Source organism: Herpailurus yagouaroundi, unplaced genomic scaffold, assembly GCF_014898765.1.
Source record: "Herpailurus yagouaroundi ecotype Mexico unplaced genomic scaffold, PumYag 77, whole genome shotgun sequence".
Lineage (NCBI taxonomy): Eukaryota > Metazoa > Chordata > Mammalia > Carnivora > Felidae > Herpailurus > Herpailurus yagouaroundi.
The window spans coordinates 69647977-69662292 of NW_024412388.1; the positions used below are offsets into that span (position 1 = coordinate 69647977).

A 14316-nucleotide genomic window follows, 5' to 3' on the forward strand; every position below is an offset into this window, starting at 1 on the left:
ACATAATATGCAGTTACCAGCTGAAAATGAAGACCAGAGATGGATATTAGTAGTTTGAGGAGAAGGAGAAATAGTGAAATAGTCATTTAGGAGAGAGAGTGAACTGACTGGCTAGGTGCTGTAGGCTTGCTAAGAGCACACTAGAGTTTAGTGGTCATAAATCTAAAATGAAGCCAGTCAGTATGTGGTGATTAATTAATGCAGGGGATGAGAAATGTGGAGTGAGGAAAGGAAAGCACCTAGAATAGCTCCCGAGTCTTGCCTTGAGCAATGGTTATATATTGGTGCATTGAATCAGGGGATGCAGGTGAAACGGGCATAGAGTAGGGAGTAGAGATAGTGTGACTTCAGTTTTTAAGATGTTAACTAAAAAGTGCTTATAGGTTATGTATATGGACTGGTATTCGGCCATAATTTAAATATGTAAGTTCTCAAAAGCAAAGGAAAATTTTAGGGTTGGTGATATCAATTCACATCACCACCACATGTAAACGTGAATTAATTGAATGCCATTGGTTAGATGTAGGGTTTAGAATGAGCCTCATTGTGATGTTTGTTAGTTGTAGAATGTTTGTGGGGGGCTGAGTTATTAAGGAAGAAGACATGAGGAATGGGGAGGCACAGAGAACTTCACTGTGGAAGATGCAAACATAGAGGTTTGTATACTACCCACTAATGAGCTATGCCCAAATGTTGGACTGAGGGCACCATGCCATTGATTGGGCCCATTGATCTGACAACTACTCTGTACTTGTGCTGCTTGACTATTTTTTTTTTTAAAGAAAACTACTTTCATTTATTTAGAAATTTTTTGTTGGAGTCAGATGTCATTTGAACTGAACTGAATATAACTGAAACATAACTGAATATTCTTCTAGCTTTCAATGCATATAGAAATATTTTATTACAGAGAAGGAACTTTATATACATGCGGTAATTGATTGTTTGAAAGTACAAATAAAAATATCAACCAAATCTGTTATGTTAAAAGCCTCTGACTTTGTTATTATTTTATTTTAAATTAACTATCTCTTTTGAATGTTCCACTATAGATGTTTAAAACCTGATTCCTAAATATACCATTTTCTTTAAATTTCTCAGATTTTTAAACTTATTTTCATCTCATTTTTTTAAAAACATCTGATTTAGAATAAATTACTTCTTTGGTTTAATTGTAGGGACATTCTAAGATCTCTAAACATAGTCTTACTAGTTGTGTACCACATACTTCTTAAAACTAATATCTTGAAATGTTTCATAGTTAAATAATCCAAAAAACAATTACAGAAATCAATAGTGTCAAGATAATGTTTAGGGAATAAATTAAAGCATTTGGACATATGCCCAACAGCAGAGAAAAAAAATGCTTTTAAGGGAACTATGTTAATACATTTTTAATGATATTCTACATCATAATATGTAGTATTATGAAATTGATCAGATTGACTTCATATGGTAATGCATTTTGCATACTTTTATTAAATTGTATTCAAATTCAATGCCTTGTAATCATTTAAAACAGAAGTGTCATTTTAAATTTTATAATATGCTAAATAGTTAAATAATTTAACATGAAAAATTTAATATACCATTTTGATAATGTATCAGGATTTACAGAGAATTGGTTTCTTTTATCTTTTATTCCTGAATCCCTAAAATAAAGAGTGTCAGCATATGAAATTCAATTTGTATTTTCTCCTATAAAAATTTATCTACACTAGATTTAGAATACAATGCTTTGGGGAATTAAATAAATTTTTCAAATTTGAAAATTAAAATGTGTGCACCTAATTATGGTTTTCTGATCGATATATGCATTTATCTTTTTGTGCCATCTTGAGAGAAGGACTTTATTCCACCTCCAGGATGGGTCGTGCATAACAAACACAGTATTGGAATAAACTGAAATTTCTTGCTTACTTGTTATGTGTTTGCTTGCATATAGTTTTTTTTTTTTTTTGAGATTTTATTTTTAACTAATCTCTACACCCAGCATGGGCCTCGAACTCACAACTCCCAAGATCAAAAGTTGCATGCTCCACCCACTGAGCCAGCCAGCCACCCCTGCTTGTGTGTTTGTGTGTGCATAAGTATGGTTAATACAGCTTCACATAATCTTATTTACATTTACCCCTTCACTATTATTAGACAGAGATAACCCCCACTGTATTTTGTAGACATCTTGTTCTTCCTCCTCACATGCCACCTTTGTACACACTCGGGGATTAATTACTGGGCAGATTCTGTCCTTTGTGTCTGTGTACTGATAACAGCTAATCGTCCAGTAAATTTTGGCTCACTTTCTATACTCAAATAGCTTTGCTATTAACAAGGCAGGATTTTTAGCAGATCAGAACACAAAACCAACTTTAGAGTTAGACAATTTTGAGTTCATTCTGCATTTTCTAGCTATGTGATTCTGAGTGAATGACTTAAGCTCCCTAAGCCTTAATTTCTGATTTGCGAAATGGGATAATGGTACATATAAGGATCCTTACCTCGCAAGATTATCATCAATATGAATTGAATACCATAAGCAAAACATCTAGCCATGATTTGCTTCTACTACTTGGTTATTATATTATCATTATTTTAATTCAGTTCATTTGGACTAGTTTCTGAGACCTAGTCATGTATGTCTACTTAGATGTTGTGGTGGATATGATATAGAGTGTCTTCTTAACAAAGGGTAATGTTCCCCCTTCTCAGAATGGTCCAGATAGTCAGATGTGCATCATGATATGGCTTCTTTGATCAGAATCAATCAGAGTATGAATAGGACCTGATTCAAGTCATGCCAAACAAGGTCCCAACCTAGACATTTTCAAAGTAAAGCAGGAGAAAGAGCTTTATGGAATCTGTCTCTGAGGGCAGAGCTAAAAGATGTGATGCTCAAAAAGTACTAGCAGTTTGCACAGTTTGCACAGTACCACGTGATGGGATCAGGTTGTTAATTAGAATACAGTTGAAAGTAGGAAGAAACACTACTTCGTTTTTTATTGTTTGTTGAGCACCTGCTTGCTGGATAGTGATAAGCACTAAGGGCTCACAAAAGTGAGCAGAACCAGTCAAGTCTCCTGCTTCTTGGAGTGTATGTGCTAATGAAATGTCCAGTGTTGAAGACAAGGCACTGAAGGAGTAAATATAACCATGAGTGACTGATTAGACACTAAGTGCTGTGAAGGAAGGAATAGGGTCCAGGGACAGGATGGACTAGAGAGTTAGGAAAATCTTCTGTGAATAAGTCACACTTAAGCCAATGCAGTGAATCCTAGAAGTGGCTATCTAGGCAGAGATGGAGAGGAGGGTGGCTCAGGTAGGGGGAAAAAAGATGTGCAAAGAAAATGAAGAGGAACAGGAAGCATTTAAAAAACTAAATGAAAGCTCAGTTATGAAGTGGTGATTCACAGTGTAGACTATGGACCCATACTGCTTGGTTTTGAACAAAGAGCTACTAGTAACTACCTGTTGCTCTTTGAGCAAATTATTTAACCACGTTCTGTATCAACTTTATCAAATGTTTAAGGGAATCACACAAGTTACATAGTAACCTCAGAGTGGTCTGTGAGGGGACTAAGGGAAATGATATATATAAAGCACTTGACACAATGTGTTCAGCATGCGCTAAGAATTCAACCTATAAAGGGTAAATCTTAGAGGGTAAAAACTCAAGAAGAGGCTGAGAAGTAGCGAAGAGCATGAGAAATTATCTGGTTTCCATTTTGGAAAGCTCTCCAAGTCTGTAGAGTAGAAAATATATTTGACACGTAGGATTAGATGTGAGGAAGCAATTCCTATGCTGCAGGGTTAGGTGATGAGGCTTTGATGCAGCTGGTGGCAGTTGTGGGGACAGATTTTAGAGTGTTTGGGAAATAAGATCTATAGGACTTGGACAAAAATTGAAAATGAATGTAAAGGAGAAGAAAAGGTATCAGGAGTAGCAAAAAATACAATGCAAGGCATTAAGTCTTATTGCCAAGATAGGAACAAATTGCAGACTGAGCACAGAGGAGGGGATGTGTTTGTAAACAATCTGAGGATCTTTGGGAATTTCCATTATAGAGTTTGGAAATTTGTTGCTTTATTTATTTTTATTATTATTATTATTATTATTTTTACACAAGCAAAATAGGGAGACTGAAAATAATGGTGAGATTATTTTCCTATGCTTCCCTCTGAAAAAAATCAGGTGGTTACTCACCAAAAACACAAATTTTAAATAGCTGTTGAATGATCTGTATGTTTTATTATTTTATCAAAACTCCCATATACATTGAAATCCATTATTCAGTGCTGATTTCCAAATACAAAAACAGAATTAGAAAAAGTGAACATTTTTGATAGGCACACCATAGATATTGGACCCTCTGATCTCACCATGCAGAGAAAACTTCTCTCTTCCGTGGGGGATGTGTGCTGATGGGGAGAGGGAGAATAGTGTTCACTCCATGATCTTTGTTTTCTTCTGGGAGAGAAGAATTTCCTCTCTGTCTATGGAAGCTTGAGAAATAAGGATGAGCTTGCTGTGGGGGCACAGCTGAATGATGCAGCAAGTTGAAACTGAATAATTGATTGAAGTTTCTGGAAATTGAACTTATGGGTATGTGGGCGCCATATTTTATTTTGAATAAAACAACAAAGATATCTGGTATAAAAATACTTTCTTCTTTAAGGGTTAGAGTCTACTCCTGAAACCAAAACGACACTGTATGTTAACTAACTTGAATTTAAATAAATAAATTAAAAAAAAAAAGAATTAGAGTATGCCAACAGAAATCAATGATCAATGCAAATTTCTAAAATAAAATTTTTTTGTAATAATTCCACAGTTTTAGGTAAGGCTAAAAAAACAGATAGAAGTAAAGTTGAAGATCAAAACAGAACAAATTTATGGTAAGTATATTAAAAGACAGAACATTTTAGTTTCATTATCCAAAAGGAAATTGTCAGATGGATAAAAGTCATGCTACTTAACTATCATGGCTCTAATGGCATTAGCCATATATATATATATTTTTGTTTGTTTGTTTGTTTGTTTGTTTTTAATTTTGAGAACCTACTAGGTATTGGGCGAATGCTTACAGACTCCAGTAGGACAAGAAGTTCTTTGCATGTTATAAGACAAAGAACACACTAGGAAAGATTTTCATTTTTTATTTAATCAAGTTAATAAACACCCCTGAACCTATGTCTCCTTCTGTAAGAAGGAGTATTAATACCTAACTGTAGAGTATTAAAAGTTATTGAGGTAATATATATTAGATATTATGCTTTTAATAAATAGTGGTTATTATTATTATCTGATCTTCATATTTTATTTTCTAGAAGATTGGATTACAGTCATAGAGCCAAATCATATTTTTGGTTCAGAGTAAGCCTAAAATTAATTAAAATTAAAGCATTTTTCACATGAGCTGATTCAAATATTTCTTATAATTTCTTAAAATTTGTTTCTAAAACTAAATATAAATGTATTTATAAAATTTTAGGATTCCAAAATTCGAGTTCATATTGATACCATGAGGTTCTGTGAAAGTGAATTCTGATCATTTTAACATCCACTTACTAATAAGTATTTATGTTGTAGATATAAATGCAACGTGGTATCAGTTGTTTATTGATGCCTTAACAAATTATCACATACTTGGTAGCTTAAAACAACACACATTTCTTGTCTCACAGTTTTGTAGGTTAGAAAGCCAGCATGGTGTCATTGGGCTAAAACTATGGTGGCAGTTCAATTGCCTTCTATGTAGGCTGCCCCAGGGGGAGAATCTGCTCTTTCCAGGCTCATCTGGGTTCTTGGTAGAATTCAGTTCCAAGCAGTTGTAGGACTGAGATCACCACTGTATTGCTGGCTTTTGGCCAACAGCCCTTCACAGTTTCAGGAAGCCGCCCAAACAACCTTCATCTTGAAAGCCAGCAAAGGTGGTTGGGGCCCTTTTGGACTTCCCAATTACCTCCTCTGTGGCTTCATGTCTTTGGCTTATTCTTCTACATCTCTTTGACTTCATCTGGAGAAAGTTTTCTGCTTTTAAAGGCTCATATGATTACATTGGGCACACCTGGATGATCCAGGATTATGAGAATCTTCTTGTTTTAAGGTCCATAACCTTAATTACATCTGTAAAGCCCCTTTTGCAGTGTTCCGTGTTCACAGGTTCTAGGGACTCAGGTGTACAAATTTTGAGTGGAGGCATCATTCTGCCTACCACAAATATGTATTCTCAAATAGTAATCTGTGTGAATTTTTGGTGTGCCCATAGAGTCTTAAATTTTTTACTAGTAAAGAATTAAGAAAGATATGTAACATATGTACTGCATTTTCATAAGGAAATTTGTAAATCATACTTATATTAGCTAACATTGTTTTATTTCTTCAATTACCACCAAATTACACATGTTTGGTAACTCCCTTTGAAGTAAATGAGCAACATTTATTCTCAATAAAGCTTCCATTTTAACTAGGCACATTAAATATCATTAGCACAAATTCATTATAAATTACATTCCAGATTTCATACAGGGTTTATTTACCCAGCACTTGTTATATAGGAAAAGTTAACTAAGATAATATTAATATTAGTTTTAGCAGATGCCCTACAGTTAACTAGAATCTATTTAATACAAGAAGAAATTCTTGCTTTCTTTTGTAACGGACAAAAATCAAATCCATGTTTAGATTATGCTTATTAATCTCACCATTCTACTTTTATTTTTATTCTAATGATACATGTAAATTCAGAGGCATATTTACAATAGATGGACTTTAAATGTAAACTTCACTGTTTTGTATCACTAATTATGTTAAAAGATACATAAATTCTCTATAATTACCCTAAGCTTATTGCTATTTAAATGTAACATCTTTTTTTAAAAATGTAACTTGGATTTTTGACTTTAGTCCTTGATTTGTATTTTATCCAAGCACCACAGTCTTGGATATCCCCTGTGGAGATAGATCCATTCCTAACAAGGGTCTTTTTTTTTTGGAACTTGGTAATGATTATAATACAGATGACAATCCCTGTCACTCTTTTTAGGCTGTAGCTTTTCAAGGCAGAGTGGTGCTCCCTGATCCTTCTTAAGCCCCTGTTTAAATGTAAATTAGAAGAGACCAGTTTATATTACTTATTCCCAGCATCCATATGCAACACCAGATTGCAAAAAAATATATATGTATATATATATATTTGTAAGAAGCTATCCCTATATTTATCTTATGACACTCATCACTGACACTTTAGTGCTTAAGCCGCCAGACTAGAAGCATTTCAATTATCTACCTAAGGGAAAAACCATCCCAAACAGACAGACCTTTGTCTGTTTTAGAGCTGGACTGAGTAAGTGGAAAGCAAGTGACTTTTTAGTGCTCTTGGTCTAATTAGATAGCAGTTTGGTCAAAGGGGTTATTTGCATCTTTTCCTGAATAAGAGAAATTAAATGCCCTTAACCGGATTTTGAAAGGCAGATGGGACCTTAGACGGCCTAATAGCACCTTTTCCACTGAAGGTTTTAATTTAAAAAAAGTTCCATCTTTAGGTACATGAGAGGACAGTATCGTGGACAGAAGGTAATTATTAGCAGCATTCAAGGGCGAAGAAGAAAGAAAAGTAGCAAGACCCTTCCCTTAGCCTTTTAATAGAAGGTGAAAGTTGGGGGGGGGGGGGGAGAGCTTTACCTATGAAAGGAGAAACTTCCTTTCTCTGAATTTTCATCGAGTTTTTTACTTAAACTTTGGTGATTTGGTGTCCTGTTAATTTAGCACTTGACTGTGGAAATTTTTTATCAGCAGAAGTACAGTTATCATCACTAAATGTCATTATCATATGAAAACAAAGAGGCTAGAGGAACAGAACAGTCTCCTTGTTGGTATTCAATGAGTAGATAAAGTCTCATTCATATCACCTACATAAGACGTCACTTAAAATCCTTGGGATCAGGGGCACCTGGGTGGCTCAGTCAGTTTAACATACGACTTTGGCTCAGGTCATGGTTTCGTGGTTCATGAGTTGGACCCTCACATTGGGCTCTGTGCTGACAGCTCAGAGCCTGGAGTCTGCTTCGGATTCTGTGTCTCCCTCTTGCTCTGCTCTTTCCCAGCTTGGGCTCTGTCTCTCTCTGTCTCTTAAAAATGAATAAATGCTGGGGCGCCTGGGTGGCGCAGTCGGTTAAGCGTCCGACTTCAGCCAGGTCACGATCTCGCGGTCCGTGAGTTCGAGCCCCGCGTCGGGCTCTGGCCTGATGGCTCAGAGCCTGGAGCCTGTTTCCGATTCTGTGTCTCCCTCTCTCTCTGCCCCTCCCCCGTTCATGCTCTGTCTCTCTCTGTCCCAAAAATAAATAAACGTTGAAAAAAAAAATTAAAAAAAAAAAAGAATAAATGCTTAAAAAAAATAAAATAAAATCCTTGGTATGAAATCTCTCTGCTTCCATTTATAATATGTAGGATTTTAATTCCTTTGGGCCTAACTATTCTCAACTGCAAAACTGGATCAATATTGCTCATTTCATCGGTTTGTTTTAACGGCTAATTGAGATAATGCTTGTGAAATCTTTTGCATGTTTATTATCTAAGTGTTCAATAAATAAAGATGCTGTTATTTATTTTATTTCATGCTCATGGCAAACCTGTGAAGCAGGCAAGGAAGGTATTATTATTATCATTTCACAGTTGAAGAAACTGAGACAGGACTAGTTGGAGGCTTTCTTGTCCGTAATGGAATGTTGATGATTCTTTCCACTACTCAGTGCTGCTTCTCAGCCCTGCAGTTGCCTGTCTAGATGTGAAGGAGACCTAATTTAGAGTATCTTCTTGATTTGAAGATGTGCAGTAACCTATCATGTGCACAGCACACTGCAACAGATGCTGAAGGAAACAGAGAAGTATGATTGCTGTACACGCTTCCTGTTCAGTAGACAAGAGGTCTATCCTACTTGGTTCTGGTCCTTCTTGGCTCAGAGAGTTGACTCAAAAGCACATAATCATAGAGTTGAGGTCACCATAAAGATAATGCTGCCCGTAGCATATAGTATCCCTGTACATGTTAAGGACTTGGTATTAAAGCTAGCTTCCTTCTCTATTTGATAATCACTTCTCTTTGCCCATTATTTCCCTCCCCTCCTTTCTTTCCTCATCTAATAGACTTTTATTAGAAGACAAGCAGTTAGGGGCGCCTGGGTGGCTCAGTCGGTTGAGCGTCCAACTTCAGCTCAGGTCATCATCTCGCAGTCTGTGAGTTCGAGCCCCGCGTCGGGCTCTGTGCTGACAGCTCAGAGCCTGGAGCCTGCTTCTGATTCTGTGTCTCCCTCTCTCTCTCTGCCTCTCCCCCGCTCATGCTCTGTCTCTCTCTCTCTGTCAAAAATAAATAAACATTAAAAAAAATTAAAAAAAAAAAAGAAGACAAGCAGTTAAGCCTGACCTCTCTAGTAGGTAAATGCATTATTTCCTCCATGTGTTTAGTGTCTCTAAAAAACAGATTTTGCTTTAATGATGGATTAAGGGGATTGTAGATGGCTTTCTGATAAAATTTTCCTTGTATATAGTTTTGACCACACTTAAAAGAAGCCTAGTATGATCTTTTGAGTGACACAGGGAGGTAACTGGAAGTTCCCTGCAACCTGGGTATGTTGTCTTGGATCACATAGCATGCTGCAATGTGATGACTGGTTTCAACAACATAAGGATGTAAGGAAACAACAGGCGGATTGAATTAAATGTTTGTGTGTTGGAGTATTTCTTGTGTGAGTGTGTGTGTGAATTAGGTGAATTAGAGCAGAAGGGATTAAGAGGCGGGGAGAGAAGAAAATCAAGATGACATGACTCACACAAAGAGTCCAAATGCTCCCAAACCCTAAGCCCTGATTGCGGTCAGGATCCAAAGGAGCGCACGCTTTTTATGTCTCTTGCTGTGCTTTTTCTTGCCCTGCTTGTCATTCTCCTGCCATTCCATTAGATCTGGTTTAAATCTGTTGGGTAATAAGACAACTCTACTGAGCTATATTTTTTCCTCCAGTTTTATTTCAATATAAGGTCTATGTAACTGGAAAAATCTGTTTGGAGGCAAATAGCATGACCCATAGCATGAGAATATTTCTGAATGATGGAGAACCAGATTTGTTAGAGCATATTCCAACAGCTGTCTTTTCTGAGTTGATTCCTTATAGCTCAGTCTTAAAACATTTATCTATCTTGCCAAAGGGGCAAGGTCTAGTTGTCTTCTTGTTCTCTCTTTTTTCTAAATTGAAATTATATACGAATGAGACAGGAAATGGCCAGAATGCCCATCCACCATGTAAAAATGGGACCAGAAAACCAAAACTTTTTGCGATACACCTCTGCAAAGTATTGTGAAAGTCACATGAGATTGTCTTTATTCCTAACGCTAGCTGTCTGTTTTACAATCCAAAAAATATGACAGAACACAATGTGATAGTTTGTCAAGGTATCTCCATGGGGTCATGGGGCACATTTTCCTCTCGTGATACACTGTGGCCGTATATCTGTGTTTTAGAGCTGGAGGATGTCTTATAGACCACCTAGTTTGACCTCCATTTAATAGACTTAGTAACTAAATCATAGACATGGGAATTTGCCTAATTTTACACAGCAGGTTACTGAAAAGTTCTGAATAAAGACAAATTTAAACTTCCAGGCAATCTCCTACCTATAACTCTAGGTATTTTGAAGGGGAAAAACATGGTAAACAATCCTAAAGTCATCGTTGAATGAATGACAACGCAGGTGCTCTAATTTGACTCATGTAACAACAGAAGCAATCCAACTACTCTTTTCAGACCTAAGTGATGAGTGGCTTTCTGATAATCCAGTTCTTTCAGCTGTACCTACCCAACATGCCTCTTTATGGTGAATGTCACCTCACAGCTGAAGCAAGTTTATGGGGCACTGCAGTTCCCCGGGCGTTCTTTGTTCAGTGGAGAACCAGAGAACTTCAGTCTCGGGGACTGTGAATCCACCAGCTTTCATCAGTCTGAAATGCATTTTAAATCAGTGTCAGGCTGGCTGCAAAATTTATTTCTCCAACTTTATAGTGAGTCCAGCTGCCCCACACTCCTGTGAGTACCTATACTAATTACATATGATGAAACATAAGAAATGAGCAAAAACACTGATTTGGAGCTGTGTTTGAAAGGAGAGGTGAAAATGCAGACTCAAAAACAATAATCCTAATCAGTGCCGTAGAGAAAGCAAGCTTCTGGGTACGTTATCATGGCTGTAAGGAAAATGTATACATATAGAAGCTTTATGTTACTATATAGACCAAAATGAGACTATTAATGTTGGTGTCTTCCCTTGAGAATGCTGACAGTCTTTCATTTTCTTTTGTCTGGTATTTCTGAAGCTGTCTTTTCTCACATCTGAGTTTGGTTAGTCACTATTTCAAACATTATTATACTGAAAACGTTATTATACTGAAAATTCAAATAAAATGATTTCGCCTTTAGGTCTCAGATTCCACACAGGATTCTTTAATTATTAGTGAAGGAGGTTTGATTTTTTCCATATTGAAACCAGTCTCCTCAGTGCTTCTAGGACTGAAGTATTTTTGGTTTTAATTTCATGTCACTAATGTAGTCGTCAGAACTGGCACATTTGTTTTTCTTCACAATTTCCCTGATTGGTAATTACCTGACCAGGAGTGGTCAAGCACTTCATGAAGTAGTACTTATCAACAATTTGTCTGAACGTACCATTTTGCAAAATGTAGTTTTGCTATATTGACAAATTTGAACATGATTTGATGGCCTGATACTGTCCGTTGCCTAATTGGCGTTGCTGGGAAAGTTGTAGACAGCTGGGTGTGTTGGGAGATGCTTTAATATTGGGCTAAGTGTAGGGGAAAATAAATGCTGTTTGTAACCAGAAAGGGAATGAGGGGAAAGTGATAAGTAAATAAATCAAGAGGAAAAAGAAAATGTGACTATCTGAGAAAGGGAATAGAAGCCAAGTTTCACAGCCTTCTGTCAGTTGCTTGGGAGACACAAGGGAGGGGAAGTGGGGAATGGAGTTTTGTTTAAAACATCAGGAAGCAAGAGAGGGCACTGATTAAACATGCAGGTTGTGGAGCCAGAATTCCTGGGTTTAAAACTTATTTTTAGCACTTCCTGCTGTGAGAATAATGTCGGACTGCTTAATCTAAGCCTCAGTTACTTAGTTCTGCAATGGGGCTATATAATAACACCTACCTCATAAATCCATGGGGAAGATTCCATGAGATAAACCATGTCTTGATCCTTAGTCCAGGGCATGACCCACTTTAAACGTTAGCTGTTATTGTTATTAAACCTCAGAAGTTTGTTGTGGTTATGTATGGGGGAATGCTGAGGAAAACTGTAGAGCCAGAGCCAAAGAATATAAAATTCATTTTGTTGATAAAAGGGATTTGATAAGACATATATGCTACCATAGCTACAATGTAAACTTGCTGGAAATAGCTTTGAAAGAGTGTGGAATTGCGACAGCCGATTTTATGTTGGAAGAAAAGCAGCGTTATTATTTTTAGGTCCAAATAGAATTGCCTAATGGATTCCATACATTAGTAATGTAAGACTATATGCCTGACTTACTTTCCCTGGCTCCATTGGAAGGGAGGGGAATGAGAGATCTAGTAGAAGGTGACTTGGCATACAGAGCAGTACAATCTTATGCTCATTGTCTCCAGAGATCCTGGTGAGACAAGGAGATGCGGAAGTTGTTGGAAAGGAGACAAGTTTTTATTCATTACTCTTAGGCCAGAAGAATCATGAGGGCATGATTCATCACCAGACTAGGCTTAATTTAAAGGCAACTTTGGATCTCTTTGCTTTGGTAGTTAAACTGTTTTGTGGCGACTAAGTGGTAATATACAGGGGCATGTATAATAGAGATGCATGGGCAAATTTCCTTATGGGTTATAGTTTCCATTTCTTTACAACTGTTAGACTTTTTCACTGTCTGTTGTGAGAATTGAAAGATATCACTTATTAAAAAAAAACTACCTAACGAAATGTTTGAGACACAGTAGTTATGCTACAATTGTTAATTTCCTTTCCTTTATCTATTTCTTTAGAATTTCTTCTATTATTCCTTTAGATACTTTCTTGCTTATACCCTACTATGACATCCAGTTGAGAGCATGATGACTTCTCATTCATTTTTCTTGCGTATTTACTTGGTAACCCATTGCTTTCCTTCGGGCATTTTACATTTCCTTTGTCTACTTTCTTGACCCTCTGATACATGTCATTTTCAGTTCTCTTTTGTGCTCAATATCTTCTGTTGGCTCCTGTAGATTCACTTGCCTTCTCCTCTCCTCTGCTCTGCTTTAATAATGGGCTACATCGATGATCCCCATGTTTTCTGGCTTCTGGGTGGGTTTGGCCAGTGGAGAAAGGGTGCTGGGGAAGATCCTTGAGAGCATGTGATGACTGGCTGACCTGTGAACTGGACCCCAGCAATCAGAAGCTCCTTACCCCCTCCTCTGCCCTTGGAATGTGTGTTCCATTTGCTTTCCCTTTTCCCGGAAGCTGCCCCAAGGACATAGCCTTTGAGATAATGATGTGGTATTGATACCACCCAGTTGGTATATGTGACTGAACCTAGGTAAGGGCTGTACATAAACTTTCAAGAGTTGGTAGGTGGGTGTGAAGATCTATCAGCTGCCCAAGACAAGCATCACAGAGAAGTTCCCTTACTTATTAAACCTGCCACCTACCAGTCTGGTGCGGTCTGCCTCTCATTTTTTCTGGTCTCTCTCACCTTCTGCAAACAGGGGCTGGTTTTAGAGTATATTAGGAGAGCGTCTGAGGAGCTGTGACCAACAAAGGAAAAAGTGAATATGAGGAGTTTATTTCCTCAACTCCCTTCCTATGGGGTCACCAGGATTGGATGCATGAAGCTAGGTGGTTCTCTCCACATGGCTCTATCTCTTCATTAAGGCGAATACTTTCTTTCCACTTCCCATCAGACCAAGGAATAGCTCCTCACTGTTACTAGGCCAAGATCTTTAGAAATATCTCCCTTTAAAACTCGTCTTTAATTACCCAATTTCTTTTTTTATTTAAAAAAAAAAATTTTTTTTTTTTAACGTTTATTTATTTTTTTGGGACAGAGAGAGACAGAGCATGAATGGGGGAGGGGCAGAGAGAGAGGGAGACACAGAATCGGAAACAGGCTCCAGGCTCTGAGCCATCAGCCCAGAGCCCGACGCGGGGCTCGAACTCACGGACCGCGAGATCGCGACCTGGCTGAAGTCGGACGCTTAACCGACTGCGCCACCCAGGCGCCCCAATTTAATTACCCAATTTCAACGTGCTATC

The 14316-nt window shown here is 37.3% G+C and overlaps 1 long non-coding RNA gene across 1 annotated transcript in view; it reads left to right on the plus strand.

The window, feature by feature from the left end:
* The first annotated feature begins 596 nt into the window (after positions 1–596).
* LOC121018551 (uncharacterized) overlaps positions 597–14316 on the plus strand; it is a 43239-nt gene continuing 29519 nt past the window's right edge. The window contains exons 1-2 of the long non-coding RNA XR_005785223.1: positions 597–656; positions 4830–4893. This is a non-coding gene — a long non-coding RNA (uncharacterized LOC121018551). The remainder of the gene's footprint in view (positions 657–4829; positions 4894–14316) is intronic.